Below are 14,750 nucleotides of genomic sequence, written 5' to 3' on the forward strand. Positions count from 1 at the left end.
ATTGCTAACGGTTCCAGTGCCAAAATAAAGATAAGAGGTGATAACGGACAACCCTGTCTGGTCCCTTTATGTATCGTATATTCTTCCGATATGTGTCCTCCCTTCCTGACCCGCGCTGTCGGGGCCTTGTAAATTAAACGCAGCCATGCTATGTACCCTTCCAGTATCCCAAACTTCAGTAAAACTTGAAACATGTATTCCCAATTTATTGAATCAAACGCCTGTCTGAGGTCTAACGAGATACAGCCCGCATGGGGGAACCGTTTAGGCACTTCTGTCATCAAAGAATGTAATTTCCTTATATTTAATGAGGTGCTCCGCGCCGGCAGGAACCCTGTTTGGTCAATGTGAACCAATTTTTACAGATGTGGCAATAATCTATTAGCCAGCACTTTGCTCAGTATTTTGTATTCAGTGGGCAATACCGATAGCGGGCGATAGTTCGCCATGTCCGCGTGGTTCCTTCCTGGCTTTGGTAAGGATATTACGAGCGCCTGTGCCATAGTGAGAGGCAAGGAACCATCTTCCCAAACTGCCTCAAACAGGTCCTTCAGTTGAGGCACTAGGGTTTCAGCATGTGTGGCATAGAATTCAATGGGGAGCCCATCTATACTAGGGGTCTTATTACATGGGAGGTCCCTCATAGCAACTTTAAATTCTTGTGGCGTAATGGGCCCGCCATGTCTTTTTGTGCCAATGTCGGGTGCACTGGAAATGTTAAAAAGGATAGGAAGGCCTCCATTTGCTCCCCAGTAGCAGTGTTTGTCACACCATATAGTTTGGCATTATACTTCCTGAAGGCATCGTTGATATCCCCTGGCTAGAGACCCTTGTTCCATCTTCTGTGCTAATTTTGCTTATCACTACCGTGGGAGGGGTATCTCGGATCAATCTAGCAAGCAGTGTACCTGCCTTATCAGCTTATGTGTGTGCACGTCTGGTATATGCCTGATAGTCTATGTCTCTAAGTGATTCCATTAATTCAGCGTGTTTAATTCGCGCCTCTTGCAACGGGCCCTTTTTTTCCCCATCAGTCGCTGCCTCCTGTTCTAATCTGCCCATTCGTTCCTCCACTTCTACTAAGGATCTATGGAGTTCCTGTCTCGCTCCCACTGTCACGCTGATCGCCTTACCCCTTATGACTGCCTTAAAGGTGTCCCACTCAACTACTCTACTCGTTGCCGTTTTACTGTTTTCTGCAAAGTAACAGTCTATAGTGTGCGAGAGATCATGTTGGAATACGGAGTCTTCCAACAACTGTGGCCACAACCGCCATGTAGGGACAGGGGTGGGTATTTTGCCCCATGTAATAACTATCTCCTGCGGGTTATGATCCGAGAAAGTCTTAGGCAGGTATGTGGAGTGAAGTACCTGCATGGCTATTCTATTAGTACAGAATATTCTGTTGATCCCAGTGTGTAGGTCATATACTGTAGAGTAATATGAATATTCTCTTTCCTCAGGATGTTTCATCCTCCACACGTCACACAGCTCCCATCCTGCTGCCCATCTAACCGATGCTTCGGTCTGTTTAAAGACCCCAGCTCTGCGGTGTGAACTGTCTAAAGGCACATCCATTACTGTGTTACAGTCACCTGCCACTATGCACGGGTATGTGTCCCATCCCGCCAATGCCCCACTCACTGTGTCCCAATACTTATCTTGGTCAAAATTAGGGGTGTATACTGTACCCAGTACCACTAATTGTCCATCTAGTGCACCCTTCACAAACACATATCTGCACACCACGACGTATCCAGATCGTGGTTCCCCTTGCATAATTAGAGTAAGAGGTGGAGAAAATTTGGCCACGCCATTTCTTTCTAAGTTTCACCACCTCACTTTCCACCATATGTGACTCTTGTAGGTATACAATCTGTCCTTTACAGCGTTGTAGGTGCGCATGGATCCTATATCGTTTTGTACAGCATGCATCCTGAATGTATTTCGAGTTCCATTTATATGTGATGATGAAGAAAAATGAGGGAAATTGAAATAAAACAATTGCCCAGAGTCACACAATTTGCTCATGTGGAGAAGCTAGGATTCACCCCAGGTTTTCTGGTTTAACTTTGCACAATTGAGTTCAGCACTAGATATACATACTGTGCTTCCCCTGTACCCACTTCACAACCCCCGCTGGCATCAGTGCGGCCCTCAGTCACACCAAAGACCAAACTTTGCGGCCCCCGGGAAAATGCTGTGAGTATCCACGCTCTACATGGACAGTATACATTGTTTTTAATGTGAGTAAATTACTGCTTTATGTTATTGACATTAAAAGCACAAGTCTGGCTTTCGATCTAAAAGATAGAAAGTATGGCGTGATATTATTTTTTTTCATTAGTTATCCGAATATATTGGCTGCTATTCAAACTTTGGATATATAACAGATAGAAAGGCAGGCGGGTTATACAGACATACAGACGGACGGACGGATAATATCACAATATGAAGATGGGAGAAAGGACTTATTAAAGGTGGTGTGAGTTCCATTAATATTCGAATTTTGCTCATGAAGTTTAATGAATTGTATCTGTTATCGAACTGCTCAAACATCAATAACCTTTTGCTGGCAGCATATTAACTACAACCTAACTACAGAAGATTAAATCACAGAAAAACTGTAAACAAGGCATCAAGATTGATGAATCCGTTTTCGTGAAATGTGAGCATTTGGTTAAAATACACTTTTCCCACTTTCTTTGAGAGATCAATCATGCCATAGGTCAATACCTGAGATTTCAGCTACAAGGGTTTTAAAAGTCCAATTTAGACCTCGGTCAAAATAAATCATAAATCAAGAAATCCGTCTGCCAGTGCTTCTGAAACTAACTTAATTCCTCCTGTTGAAAATGATGAATAGAAGTGCTGCAGGTTAAATTTGTTAAGTAGTCTAGCAATCACATTCGAGGTCCCAGAAACAGAGCCTGAAATGAAATCAAAGGACAGTTTTACTACAACTTCTCTTTACGTGACCTTTTATTCTCAAGATTTCTTTTTTTTCATGTATTTATTTTATGAAGTTTTATATCGCGCGAACTTGACCGGAAGGTATCGGGTATTAGAGCGCCTTACATAGCACTAGTTGCGTTACATGAGGGCACATTCATCATTTTTTTTTGTTAGGCACGGGGAGATGATTTGCCCAAAATCACAGGATGTTTCGCGTCATTGCCGAGACTCGAAGCCAGCTCCCCTGATTGGTGGTCGACCGCCCTAGCCATTAGGTCAACTCTTCTCCCGTGCGGTCCAAATCCTCTGCAAATAAAGCCGGGGTCTTCCAAGAACTCAATTTGTTCCGAACAGACCGAGTTCTCTGCTACTCTGTGCTTCGGTGTAAAGGCGTGGAAGACGTCAGGAGCTGCAGCAGCATCTGGGGCCAGATCGGGTCAATAGATTTGTGCAGGTGATAAATGAATTTGGCGTTAACAAAATTGTATTCATTGAAATGCCACTGTCAACAGTGAAAAATACACCAGGCAGAAATTCATCATACGGTGTAAAATGGAGCAAACTTCAAGCTCGAAGCAATCTGCTGTTGACAAACTAAAATTCTGCAGACAGCTTTGACTGCGAAATAATTCAAATTCCGATAACAGAATTATGTTTACGTGATACGATCACTGAGGCTGACAAATAACTGTTTATATGATACCAAAAGCTTTTTCTTGAATGTTTAGATTTTATAATGGCTATACGTGATAAATCAATTTTAAAATAATCTGCTATTATCCTCTAAACTGCTCCTAAATTGATTCCCTTCAGTATAGTCAATATAAACTGGTAAGGAGAAAGAGAATGTTTCATATACGTCATTATTTATTATCCTTAAAACTTCTTTACTATAGACAAACCAATCATGTCCCAGAATCATTAATGCTATTTATATTCATTCGTGTTTCATCACGCTTTGGGAAGTTATAGAGGAGAAGTAGAGGGCAAAGAAATATAGAAACAAGAAGAGAGGTCAATAGGTCTGGCGCTGAAAAACAGTCTTTTGGCTTTCTCAAAAACATGTATTGTACTGTCATGGTTTTTGCAAAACTTTATTGCTGGTGAAGCTACCCAGTCATCATCAATCTAAAAAAAGAAAAATGGCTAAAGGCAAAAATTTATTTTTTGTCTCACAAAAATGCATTTTATCCTATTAGCCCCTGGCAAAGAAAAAGACTACTTTGTGTGTGGATGTGCTCCTTATTAAAGGGCAGCATGCAGTAACTCACAGTGAATTCAACCAATGGCTGGAATTGACTGACCCATCGCTCTTTGCCTGCTACTGTGTGGGGTACTCGGCGTCTTAGAAGACACCTGCTTGAAGAGGTGGAGGAGGGGCATAGCAGGAGGCCCACACCTCACGGCACCGCTCTAAAAAAGCACAGTCTGCCTCCTGCGGCACGGAAATCCATCGTTCTTTGCCTGCTGCTGTGTGGGGGACTCGGAGTCCCAGAGGACACCTGCTTGAAGATGAGGAGGAGGAGCTCAGCAGGACGCCCACGCTGCACTGAAAAGAGCAATATGCCTCCAGCGGCGCGGAAGTCCTGTTAGCACCAATTCTTGAGAAGTTAGAGGTTTTGTCTACTGAAGTCAAACAGATTAAGACAGGCTATTCCATCACACTCCTGGGTCAAACTGAGGAGGGGTCTGAAAAGGCTGACAGGGTATTAGAAACATCCACAATCTCAACAACTAACTTACCAAGGGATAACACAACGAGAATAAGTGCTAATATAATTAAGACTGGGATTTCAGGCACTTCAAGTGAAACTATCTTCAGGGATCCATGGAATGTCTGATATCTACATCCTAAACACAGACCCAGCCTCTGCCAATTAATGCAATTACCACATATTCATCAGATGGTGAAATCCAACAAGCTCTCCAATTAGCAAAGGCTAGTATAGAAAACACAATAAAAGCAAGCTCTGCAGATGCCAAGACCACTATTAATTTACCCCCTGAATGTGCCCCCTTTGTAGCAGTCATAGCTAATGCCCCCCATTACGCCCAGGTCAAATAGAATCCTATGATTCACCAAAGAATAGGGTGGTTTATTGGCTCAACAGGAACTGCCACCTCCCGGTAAGGGATGACCAACACATTTTGTTCATGAGAAGAGTATGCTGGATTGAACCCTTGAGGAAAAACTATGATGGGATTGCATTCTAATCAACTTTAGGGAGCCTAGGTGCGCCAACGATGTCCTTATGTGGGAGGTACGTTATGCCCAATCTGAATATAACATGTCACTTCTGCCCTTGGTTTTTTTTCTACAGGCACCTCCAGTCCTCTGTACCTAATATGACCAGACCAGGCCCACTAGCTAACCATCCTGTCTGAGTATATCCCTCACCCCAATCACTGGTGGTTTCCAACAGATACCAGGTATTGAGTGACCTCCAGAATATTGACATGAGATGAGGATGTTTGGCAATCAACCAAAAATATAATGAAGGTGTCGGTACCCCACGAAGGGAAGGAAGATGATATGCATTTGGCCCCCAAGGACTATTGTGACACCGCTGTTACACTATCTGTTCCCTCACAGACTTGTGAGGGTGTAGCTGATCCTACATATATAGTAACTGCCCCACCCAATTTACCACCACCCAGTACTAGTGGTCAAGGGACGGCAGATGGGTATAGAATTGCGACCTGGAATGTAGGGGTTTAGCTAAGAAACAGGGCACTCTAGGATGGATGGAGTTTATACGCCACTTGGATATATTACATGTCCAAGAAACTTGGTGTACCAAGCCTGTTTATTTTGGGGGCTTTATGACACATTGGCTGGAGGCTGAGCCATTGGCAGCAGGGAGAGCCAAAGGGGGACTTATGGTCTTAATTTTAAACATACTCCTGGTAAGCTTAAAGAGGAAAATATCTACTGGCACTCATTAATTAATTTTATGGTAAACATTTAGGGGAGGTCGGGATTTAGTCATTGTTAATTTTTATAACAATGTGTTTAATAATACCTGGGGGTGCGTGGTTCTAGCTCTAGGAGGACGTTTGGGTACCTTAGTTTAGTCCATTACAAATAGTTTCATACTATTATGGGCCGGAGATTTTAATGCTCACAAATGCCACAACTCTGCTGTTCGTGTATGCAGGATGACCGATGAGGTTGGGCTTGGCTACTCGCATTTCCCCATAATGAATATGGTAATTTATTAAATTCTATGATCATTAAGTTTGATTTAAAATTGCTAGAAAGTGCCCGGGATAGCAATGGGAACCACATCCCAACCTTTATAGGGAGAAATTCCATCTGTTATCGACCACATTTTAATTTAAGCTAATGTATGTAATTGGTGTGCCACACCATGGGTAGCTTGTCCGGGTATGAGTGATCACAACTGTATTATTTTGACAGTTTTCTTTTGGGGCAGGTTCACTGTCACTACCCATAGCTGAGTTACAGACATTGTCCCATTTATACCGAATGGGACCTGTATTAGGTGGAACGGAGTGGATCAGACCCAGTTTTTGAAAGATATTTGTACTAAGTGCTACAATTTTTATCATGTGCTGTTTGGAAGATGTGGTTACCCCAGACCAGATACTCTATAATTATACTGGCCTCATTACTATAATTGATGCCCTCTTAACTCGTCCCATCAAAACTGGCCCAACCAGCTGTATAGGCTGGTTCGACCATCCATGTACCACTGTCACTAGGGATATGAAATTGTCTCTCTATAAACGACCCAGAGACAATTTATTGATCAAATCCCTTAGATTTAAACACAAAGAGGTACTATTAGTTGGGGAAAAAGAACTACAACACGAGGCATGGTTGAAACTGTCCCTAGCAGCAGATACAGAAGATAGTAAACTTTTCTGGGATACTGTTAATTCCCCTTTTTTAAAGGATGACTCTTTTCCAGAATTGCTGTCACGTTACTTGTGACACATGGGTTGCCCATTTTACTTGTATTTTTAGCCCGCCTATGGCATCAATGGTAACCACTCAAAATTAGGAACATGTGTTATATTCACCTGTACCTTTAGACATCAAGCCACAAGAAGTGACATGGGACTTGAAAGAAAACAAAGAGGGTAAAGCCCCGGGTACGGATGGGGTTTCAGTAGATGTTTTTAAGAACGAAGCTGAGTTATGGGTGCCAATTTTAACAAGGGTTTTTAACACGGCTGCGGATACGAATCCACCGACATGGGGCACATCTATTATAGTTCGTATTTTTAAGAAGGGCTACAAATTAGATTCCAAAAATGACAGACCTATTTCACTTTTAGATTCATCGGTGAAAGTGATGAGTAAAGTCTTGCTAAAAAGACTTGAAGAATGGGCCTGGGATCACTCAATACTTTCACCCGTCCAGTTTGGTTTCAGGAAAGGCCTGGGGACCTTAGAGCAATGCGTGGACCTTGATCTACTCATAGGCAAGTACACCTGTGCCAAAGGTGGCAGATTATACCTCTGCTTCACTGATCTGAGCACCGCCTTTGATGTAGTAGATCATACTATTCTTTGGTCCACTTTGCTTGCTCTGGGGGCACCCAGGCCAATCATTTATTTTCTGGCCTGATTATACGTGGATTTGACGAGTAAAGTCTGTTATGGCCCCAGGGGGGGAATGCACCAATACCTTTGCAGTTAAGGAAGGCATTCGGCAATGCTGTGTACTGGCGCCTCTGTTATTTTCTTTGTTTATTAATGGGGTAGACAAAACTTTACAATTAGTGCATGCTGATGCCCCCCAAGTGGCTGGGCGCCCTACATCTGTACTTTTGTATGCAGACAACGCTATCCTGCTGGCCAGAACTCCAGTGGGGCTGCAACATTTAATGGATGCTTTTAATGATATTATTGCCTCTAGGAAATTAATTATTAATAAAAGTAAAACCTACACTAAGGTCTGCGGGTGACGGAACAAAGAAAGCATGGATCAATCGCCTGTGACCCCGGTTGATACTTTCTGCTACCTGGGCATTACTTTCTCAGGTAACGGATCGTGGACTTGTGAAATTGCCAATGTCAGGAGCAAAATGGCTATAAGCACCCATGGTATTTTTAGATTTTCAACAAAACGGGGCTCTAGACCTGTTAAAGAGATGACAACAATTTATAGAGCAAGGGTTTTATCGATCGCAACTTATGGGGATGGTATTTGGGGTTTCCACAATAGTTCTGCCCTACCGATAGAGGAAAAAAGGTTCCTCAAACGCCTCCTCAGCCTACCAGCCTCGGCTTCTTCAGAGATCGTACATAAAGAAGTGGGACTACAGTATCTTATAGATATAGTTGCATATCGCCCATTACTGCTCTGGTACTTCATCTGGTCCAAGGAGGAAACCAGCTTTACAAAATCAATTGTTTTAGACTGTTTTTCTTTGGATAATGCCATGAAGATTCCCTGGTTAAGTTACATCAGTTTGCAGTATAGTAAATTATTTAAGATGTCCGTAAGGACCAATCCCTCTCAAGTATTATTACTTAGGAAGCTGTTTATCAGAGAAATCTTTATGAATCACAGGAGGGATGTTCGGCGTGATTTCGAATGCAGGAAATGAACCATAACGTTTTATCTAGCACTTACTTCTAATGTGGGCTGTCAAGATTATCTAACATACATTCCCAACCTTATGCATCGTTTTGTATTAGTCAGATTCAGACTGGGAGTCGCCCACTACCTAGTGGCTTTTCCCAATATGAAAATGTGCACTCCAGCCTTGACCCCTTGCCCATGTGACAGAGCAAGCAGAGCACCATGCACTTTATGCTGTTTTGCGGTTTTTATTCAGGTTTTAGGAATTATTGTTTAAAACCACATTTGCTTGCATATGGCAGTGGTTCGCATCTTGCCGCAATACAATACTTGTCTGAACTTAACAATGCCAAGGTTTTCCTTAATGTGGCACTTTTTATTATAAACGCTGTCAATGCACGCAAAAGTATTGTTGTATCGACATAGTGACGACCCCCTGATGATTTTTAAGAAATTGAGCTGCCTTTTTAAATATAATATTTTATGCAGTTTAAATGTGATTTATTTTGGCCCCATGTTCCAGACCAAGCGTCCCCTGCTTTGTTTTTTACTACTTACTATTTTCCATGTGTAATGCAACCAGTTTTAATGTATGCACTTTTTTAGATGTGATTAATGTTGTCCCCATGTTCTACATCAGATGTTATCTGCTTTGTTTTTTTATACGTAATGTAATTAGTCTCGATGTATGTACACTTTTATGGTTGTTTTACACATACCAAATAAAGTTTTTGAACTGAACTGACTGATCCATTGTCCCATTCACATCCTGGGAGAGTGCAAGAAATGAATTAAATGACATAACTACAGACATGAAGGCTGACTGAAAACCCCTGTAACTAACTCGGATAAACTCATAATTTTAGTAAAATCAAAAGGTCTTGGTTAACACTAAACCTAGAAAAGCCAATCAGTCGTCTGCTGGTTGCCAGCCTCTTGCCATTGCCAATGCATGTTGTCATGTTTTTGCGAAACTTAATACATATAGAGTTGAAAAGATAGATTAATAGGAAGGCATGAAAAGTCAGATAGAGAGGATTGAATACAGTGCTTAATTTGTCCCGGTGGTTTCCTGTGCTGGGCACCAGCACTCAATTGGTGGCACCTGCACTTAATTGCAGGAACCTGCACTTAGGGGTATAAGGTTTACTTTATTAGTAATGGCACGATCCAGAGAGTACTTGGAGATTACACAGCAAGCACGGGTCATAGGGTTATATTTACATGTTACATTGGGTGCTTTTTTTATGTTGAATTTTCATTTTATTTAGTTTCCTTTTTCGGTTGAATTTACTTTATTCTACCTCGCCAATCCAGGTATTCAGAGATATAATATATAGAATATTTTTCTATATTGAAATGTGCTCGTTCCTATATGTGTATATATTTGTGCATATGTGTACCTAATCTAGTTTCATTTAAAATACAGAGACAAATTAAGTATTTTTGATTCCATGGGTGGAATTGAAAAGTACGCACTCGACTGCCCTAGTCCTGATGAGGCCAACAAGTAGAGTGGCTGAAATGCGTCGACAGACATGTTAAGACACCATATAAAATCGAAATAAATTGTAAAATAAGTAGCGAAAGCCTAACATAGAAAAAGGGTTTGAATGAACAAAACCTTAAGGCGTTTCTAAGAATGGTGATCTAATAGAGAAAGGAATGCACTGGGTTTATAATGTGTGAGGTGCATCCTAATATATAATAAGGGATAAGAGAGCAAGAAAGTTCTTTACACTTGTGTTTGTGTTATATGTATAAATGTAAATAAGTGTATATATATGTTGTATCAATCTATTTGTGTGTATATTGATTTTGAAAATACGATGTTTTGCCTACAATGAAATACAATACAGATCAAGCTGAATTGAGACTAGGTGCACGTATATTGTTTGTTCATTGACTGCAGATATTGGAAATAGATGAGATTTATTGAGGAGATTTATTTTGATAGGAAGAGTTTAAATTAATTTTCTCTTCATCTTACTGTTCAGTATATCTATCGATCCCGAGGCATTGTGTTTTTTTCTGATTGGAACCTGCACTTATGACAACTGATACATGGTGGCGATGTTTGTGTAATTTAGAGATGACCAGAAAAACAGTTGTTTGTTAGTTCAATATACATTAAAAAGAACTAATGCCTGACACCCAAGCCATTCTTAAAGCTTTGGCTGCCTCACACAGTCTGAATTGTCACAGCTGTAGCAGTGTGATGGTTAGTAGTTGTGCAAGTACAGTTGCCATGTGTAGTGCGAGGACCCCAGCACTTTCTTGTTTTTTGTTTTTTTACAAATTAAGCACTGGTTGAATAGATAAATAGCTTTGCATAAATCGATAGACAGCTAGATAGATTATTATAAATAGATGGGTACCCAGATAGATACATAAAAAGAGGTGCACCAATAGATGGATAGAGAGATAGATAGAGAGATAGATAGATAGATAGATAGATAGATAGATAGATAGATAGATAGATAGATAGATAGATAGATAGATAGATAGATAGATAGATAGATAGATAGATAGATAGATAGATAGATTTTAAATTGGAATAAACTGCACAACTTAAATTAATAATTGAATAGTTAAATGTCTATAAATAGAACAACATACTAGAACACTGAAAACAAATAAAAAACTCTACAAGCAGGACATATAGCCTAAATTGGTTTGTAGTCATAACTGTACTCAACTAAAATACATACCAGCATGCCTTAGAGGGGTACAGTTGTAAATGTACTACTTTGTGTGCATAAAAGGAGGACACATTTATAAAGAACAGTTTCAAATAGACAAAATTTACTATGCTATGAAAAAGCAGTGTCAGATAAACAAAACCCACTCCAAAAGGAAATTACAAGAGCATTAGCAGAAGACAGGAACTGATAAAGGCGGAATGTGTCATGTGCTCACTTCAAAAACAAGGAGAGGTAGTAGAGAGTGCCTTGCGGGAACAGCAGGATCGAAACTCAAGAGCAACACTTAGGTAGCAGTAAAGTAGAAACAAAACCACCAGCACTGAATGGAATCACCCTGTGTGCGAATGTGCTGTTTGTGTAAGATCAAAATGCAGTCACACAAAGTGAAGTTACCCAATGGTGGCGGTAGGCTGACCCATTGCCTCATTGCCAGTGCTTTAGAGGGCGAAAGCAAAATGTAGATAACACAATGACAGACCAATGGGTGAAGAATGGTGGCTGAAAGACCCTTGAAGTAAGCATGTTATACATGTAATTTTAGTAAAATTAAAAAAAGATCCTGGCCAACGCCAGACCTAATAACACTGAACACATAGAACATTGACATCACCTATAGAAGACAATGTCCCACTGGATTGCCGGCACTATTTTATTAGCTCATAAAATACAGATTTAGAAATGTGACCTCACAAAATATCCAAAATGCTTGTTTTGTAGGAAGTTACATATTCCTTTCAAATGCGTAACTTTATCCACTCCTTCCATAGAGCAATGTACAGTTAACTTAATTTGATTCACTTTACTGTAACATTACAGAGTATGCATTGTTATGACAGGCATTTGCAAAGTGTTAGACACATCTCGTAAGCCTATTTTAAAAATACTACATTTCTGTGTGGAGTTGAGAGCTCATATGTACGAACCACAATAAGTTCATTTTCTATAAAACCAATGTCCAGGCAGAGAAATTACAGTGTTAGGTCACACTCTGTTCCCCATGTGCCATGGGAAAGAGGGAGGGATTAATCATTCGAACAGAAGCAAGTAAGAAGTGAGACAGGTATACAGTTGGCAATGGAGGTAAACATCTGGTTATAAAAAGGCAATGCATTTGAAGAATTTAATATAGCCTTATAGCCCGCCGTAGAGGGCTATACCGGCTATTAAAGGCCCTCTCCAGCGTTAAAGGCCCCGAGCCGAAGGCGAGGGCCTTTAACAAGGGAGAGGGACTTTAATAGCCGGTATAGCCCAACTACGAAGGGCTATAAGGCTATTAGAACAATCTGCCACTAGAGGGCAGAATGTTCTAACAAAAAAGAACAAAGCCTTATGAGAGCGTGAGGGGATTGGAATCCCCTCAGGGTCCCTGAAGCCTTTGTTCACAGCCAGAGCTGTGAACAAAGAAACATTGGAATGTTGGAGATCTAGGCTTATACCAGCCATTATAAGCCCGGAGCACTCCATTGTTTTCAATGGGCTCCCAACATTCCAATGTTCTAATAGCCGGTATAGCCCAGCTACGAAGGGCTATAAGGCTATTAGAACATTCTGATACTAGAGGGCAGAATGTTCTAACAAAAAAGAACAAAGCCTTATGGGAGCGCAAGGGGATTGGAATCCCCTCAGGCACCTTGAAGCCTTTGTTCACAGCCAGAGCTGTGAACAAGGAAGCACTGGAATGTTGGAGCTCCAGGCATATACCAGCCATTATAAGCCCAGACCACTCCATTGTTTTCAATGGAGCTCCCAATATTCCAATGTTCTAATAGTAGGTACTGGTAGATGGAATTCTGCACAACGTCTAATTAATTCAAGTTGGATATCTTTGATTCCTTTCTTGACTTTTTGTTTCAGATAAAGCATATGCCCCGGCGGGGGTAATGCATTTCTGTAGTTTGAATACCTATAGCGATTGGTGCATGCTGATATTAGCACACATCAAAGTCACCTTGTTGAGATGAAATGCCAAATGCAATAATGGTAATCAGCATTACTCAAAATCCTATTTTTTGTCTTCACAGCCCTTACTTACAATGAGGGTGTCTGCTTTCCAGACAATCCTATCACCTAGAACGTATGTTATTCTCCCATGCTAGCTATCGTCCCACTGACTCAAGAGGCAATATCTCTTTCATACTATACATAAATTATAGTCAGAAAGGTGGTACTGGGACAAGACCAGTTTAGCATAACTCTACTTGTTATAGATAATATGCCAGCCCACCCTTCAAGTGAAACTACCTATGTCAGATGCACCCATAAAAGTTCTTGGAGTGTCCATTTGCCTAATTCAGTGATCACATTAGATTCAATTCCTTTAATGATCCAAACAAAACAGTTGTATGTTTGTCTCCAGAGAGCAGAAAATTATTACATTGACAGGTTTGTAATAGTTGTCTGAGCTTAAAATAACTGTAGGTTGGCTACCTGGCAAGGCAGCAACTGCCTTCTCTGATGGATTAGTGGGTGTGTTTAAAGAATCTGACTGTGGTTTTAGCAAACTATATTCTTTTTTACAAGTTACTGATTTTTTCATATATCCTATATGCACAGAAACAATCAGACATTCAAGAGACATATTCAGTTGGAGTATACATTCACTCTTGTTGGGTGGAATAATGTGGCCATGGCCTATACAACTTTTGTACTTAGCATAAAATGTGGTTGGATTAATGGAGGAGATGTCTACAAGTGGTGGGTATATCACACTAGATCTAAGAGTTAGAAAGTATTCTACTCTTTAGCAACAGTAAGAAAAAGGTAGGCATTCACTTTGGTTATTTTGGCAAAGGGTCAACTAGTGTGTATGTCTTTCTAATTGTCCTTTTAGCTGTCATGAATACAAACACATGGGGGGGAGACTTGACACCAATGGGGTTCAAGCACAATGCAGTGCTCCTGCCGGTGAATCCGCATCCAGCACTATCCTGCAACTGATGATTGGCTCAGTGGGCTCCAAAATGCATTGGTGGGACCCCTGATACCCTCGGCACATGAGCAAGAGGTGAAACTTGTCACTTGGGAATGATTTGAGTCTCCAGTAGAAAAGCGGTGGAACCACGCGGCCATGGCTCCAAGATGGCAGCCACAAGCTGACTGAAGGACGCTAAAAGGAACGTGGTGGTGAACAGCCCCCCACAGTGCCAGCAGCCACGATTGGCAGTGATGCAATAGCCGAGCTGACTACCTCACCCCGGAGCTGCCTGTGCTGTGTTGCACAGGTCACCCACCTCGCCATATAGAGCTGTGATGGAGAGGCATGCAAGATCCAAAGAGACAGGAGTGGAGAGTGGGGGGTTACCGCTGTACTGGCTGCAGACTTGGACTGGTGCCGGCCCCACACTAGGGGGAGCGGAGCAGTAAACACATGCCACACTCGGTGAGTGCAACCCCGCGGCATTCCCCCCAACACTACAGATTGATGCAGTGGTGCCACCGGTCTCGATCAGCAGTTGGACACCCGCCATTATAACAGTTCTCCTTTAACAGATAACTGGACTGAGAAGACCCAGGCTGGGATCAGTCAGGTTGG

This window comes from Lissotriton helveticus, chromosome 4_1 (genome assembly GCF_964261635.1).
Source record: "Lissotriton helveticus chromosome 4_1, aLisHel1.1, whole genome shotgun sequence".
Lineage (NCBI taxonomy): Eukaryota > Metazoa > Chordata > Amphibia > Caudata > Salamandridae > Lissotriton > Lissotriton helveticus.